The sequence below is a fragment of the Adiantum capillus-veneris genome, chromosome 7 (assembly GCF_014529385.1).
Source record: "Adiantum capillus-veneris isolate H3 chromosome 7, ASM1452938v2, whole genome shotgun sequence".
In the NCBI taxonomy this organism is placed as follows: Eukaryota; Viridiplantae; Streptophyta; class Polypodiopsida; order Polypodiales; family Pteridaceae; genus Adiantum; species Adiantum capillus-veneris.
Genome location: NC_140937.1, coordinates 93714583 through 93718603, shown reverse-complemented (window position 1 = coordinate 93718603; position 4021 = coordinate 93714583). Strand labels below are relative to the sequence as shown.

The 4021-nt window shown below is 40.7% G+C and overlaps 1 long non-coding RNA gene across 1 annotated transcript; it reads left to right on the top strand.

Annotated features, from left to right (window-relative positions):
- Positions 1-913: 913 nt before the first annotated feature.
- On the top strand, positions 914-3793 carry LOC147454236 (uncharacterized). Its single transcript, XR_015188614.1, has 2 exons — positions 914-1240; positions 3313-3793. It is a non-coding gene; the product is annotated as an uncharacterized LOC147454236 (long non-coding RNA).
- Positions 3794-4021: the final 228 nt, after the last annotated feature.

Genomic DNA, 4021 nt, shown 5'->3' with positions numbered 1-4021 from the left:
ATTAGGACAACAATCACGTACAAAGCATCACAAGTCCAACTATCCCCTAAAACGCATGGTAATGTTAAACCACATGCAACATGGTAACTACCCATGCATTTCCAAGAGTCACGAAGGGCGGATGAGAATGCAATAGCTAGCTAGGCACCATGTAGAAACTGGGCTTGGACGCATGACTAAAAGCTGAGTTCTCCCTTATGCCACTAGGCGTGGGAATGAGGTGAAAGAGTTTACCGAGATTAGAAACTCTCATTATAATCCTATGCTACTTTTCCATGATCGGTCTAGAATAGCACCATAAAGATAGTGTCTTTGCTTTTAATGGCATGTAAAAATGATAGTAATTCTCGCTTATAGGCTGAGTAGGGGGTAAACCATAAATTAGATCATTAGTAGAGTATATTCTCTCTTATTGTTTGGGGGCGGAGAGAAGATGTCAAAGGGACAAGCAAGAGGCAGAAAGAGAGAGGGGGGGGGGGGGGGGGGGGATGGAGGGGGGACACAAGCGCAAGCAGGAGGCGGAGGAGGAAAACATCACCGTGACGAGATCAAGGGAGCCAAGAGGATTATTTTTTGAATTTGATCTTCGAGATTGTCAGCAGATACGTGCGGTTGTTCATGTGGTGTAGAGCAGCACACATAAGGAACAACTCTTCTTCAACGGGCTCGAATTTGATGGGCAATGATGCTTTTGAAAGGGAGTGAGCCAGTCTTCATAGAAAACCTGTAAACAGTTACAATGCACCTGCTAGGTTTTGTATTCTACCTGTAAAATAAAAATTTACAATCTAGAAAACTTAGAAATTTTTTCCTAGTTTAGTGGTGAAAAACCCGCAAATTCCAAAAGCCCAAGTTTTTATATTGGTTTGGAAAAATGTTCTTTTGGGAGTGAGATTTGGAAAAGCAACATATTTGTCTGCAGAAAGTCCGCCGGCCGAATTGAGAGTTTGGGCGTCGTCTGAACGCAAGCTGAATGTTTAGGGTTCGCGTGGGTTTGTAAGGTAAAAGCCAGCGAGGGAGCGAGACTCGAGACGAGAGAGAGAGAGAGAGAGAGAGAGAAAACGAAGAGACTGCGATGATGAGAATTTCTGCTTCAATATGTCTGGACTTCTGATGAGGATCTCACCCGACATCCTCTTGAAGAGCACAAGTTCCTGAGCGGTCCTCCTCTTCATTAGCTGCTACGGTGCATTTTCTTTATTAGCAGCTCTTCCACGCATCTGAAAACCAGCTTCTCGAGGTATTCTTCTTCTCTGCTCTTGAAGTTAAATGCGATGCGAAAGTGACGCCGCTGATGGAACTTACCAGGCCTCGGGCGCTCTCCCAAGTGTCTGTGTAGGCCCAAATGACCCATCCCACAGATGCAGCAACTCTGTTATCTCAAGAATGGCCTGTAGATGCACCAACTCGTTTCTGTTATCATCCTTTGCTTTGATTTCGGCAAAACTATGGCCATGCACATAAATGTAACTATGGCCTCTTGAAATCGGTATAAGGGGATTTGGCCTAACGGTAAAGCAACCACCTCCGCCTTTCAGCATGCCTGCTATGGCCCAACCCCTGCAATCTGCACCCATTGAACTAGCTGAGTTTTGCTTGGGAAAAAAGGAGTCTCTTATCTTAAGAAAATTGCACATCCCACAGATGCACCAACTCTGTCATCTAAAGAATGTCCTGTAGATGCACCAATACATTTCTGTCATCATCCTTTTCTTTGATTTTAATTCAACGCGGTGAACTTTTTTTTTCCTTGGTTTTATTGATGTTAATGATTTCGGCAAAACTAGGGCTATGCACATAAATGCATCTATGGCTATTTGAAATCAGGTTACGGTATTTGGCCTAGCGGTAAAGGCAACTGCCTTTAAGCATGCCCGCTATGGCCCAACACCTGCAATCTGCGGGAGTGTTTAACTAGCTGAATTTTTCATGGAAAAAAGGAGAAACTCTTATCTTAAGAAAATGAAATGGCTTGGAATGTTTTCAGTAATTTATAGTTAAGCTCATTATTGATGCGCAGCGAAAGCCAAATACAAGCTTTTTACCTAGAAACTTGAGGATATGCAAGACAAACATTGTCTTCGGCTAGGTTTAGACTGTCAAGCCGAAGCACTCCATTGCAGGCTGAGCACTTCATTGTAGGGTGGTTGGAAGAAAAACAAGGAGCTTTGTTTCATTTTACTTGATAATTGTGTGCTTCAAATAAACCAGCATGGTTTAAACATCTTTAAGCTTAATGCATTTGTAATGTTTAAACCATGGTGGTTTATTTGAAGCACACAATTATGAAGTGAAATGAAACAACACGAAAGAATTTAAGAGGTAGAAAATAATGAAATGCGAATGGACTTTTGCAGACATGTGGTGTCTGCCATGTTTACATACGTATGCACCATACTAGTTAATCATGCGAACTATTGCGCATGTTGTGTGTATGCCTACATGCAAGCTTGTGGCATATTTTGATGTGCTTGTGTACACTTGGATGCATACACATGCATGTTCACACTAGTGCATTTTGTGTTAGTTGTGTGCCTATTATTATTGCCTAATCAATCAAAAGTGAATGCAATTACAAGCATGCAAAAAATATTTACAAAATAGCTTCTCGAAGCATGTTGTGTAAGTTAAATAAAGTAACACTAAACAAAACCAAAGATTGATTGTTTTCAAGCAAAAGCGTAAAGCTGCTTGATTGGCTGCTTGTTCACAATCTCATCTCTTGGAGTGCATTGATTGCAAGACATATCTATTGTGGTGGGGCAAGGAAGCCTTGGGCTATTTTTAGAGGTTGTGAAAGAGGGATTTCTCGAAGTGCAACCACCTATGAATGCATAGGTGAACTCATTCTTGGAAAGATTGCAAATCAAGGAAGTTTGAAAAAAATATTTACATGTCAGTTCTTTGGCCTACTTAAGTGCCAAATGTGGAGTCCTTATCAAAGCACAACATGTTTTCGACGAGCTTCTTATCCAAAATGAGATCTGTTTGAAGCGATGTTTGCATGAAAGGATTGATGAGGGTAGATATATGTGATGACCAAGAAGCTCCAGGATGGTTTTATCGGATGCGAAGCAAGGACTCTCAATAGATGTGGTATTCTTTAGTTGCACTATCTATGTATGTTGCGCTATGCACATCCTTGATGTGGGGGAAAATACATATGAATGATGAGATTGTGTAAAGATCTAGGATGTTATTTATTGGTCAAGAAGCTCTTGCTTGACTCTAGTCTATGTGTTTTAACATATCTTCACTTTGATGGGGTTACTTATGCATGTAATTTAGAGGTATGCATTATGTTTGACACAGGTTGAAATAAAGCATGACATGATGCTGGTCAGGGATTTGCAATCACCTATCTGTTGGCATTTACACCACCAACTAGTGAAAACCCTCTCTACGCTGGAGAGATTCACACTTATTTAAATAATTGATCGATTGCCCAATAAATAAGTTTACAATCCTCACTAAAAATATTGCAATATCAGCCATCGATTAAAAAAAAAAGTCAACAGTGCAAGCTCTCTCTCCTCGTTTCAAGTTGCCGCCAATACCCCCTCTTTCCCTTGCTCTTTTGGCGTTTCCTACCCACGACTATTATTACAGAGGGTAACCACTAACTATTCCTGCCAAGGCCCAGAGCCTATACAAGCACCACTCTGTTCCCAGAGTTATTAACGCCAGCAAGAGGGCTTTCTTTAGAAAAACTGTGTGCTTGTGGCTATCTCCCGAATTACTTTTGTATCCACCATTTGTATTTAGTTTGATTAATTTACTTTATGTTTTGCTACTTGCATTAGTATTAATCTCACTCTAATCCCTTGTGATCATTATGAATGGCTCAATTACATTTTTGCCACAACCAATCCTTTCACTATTGTTGATCTGGCTTTATTCAATAGGTCGAAGTGAGCAAAGAAATTCATGATGAAATGGCTAATCAATGGGTGATTCCTAAGAAAAAGTAGTTACGTATGGTGGTTTACAGAGACTTGAGAAGGGTTCTTGATGAGATTGG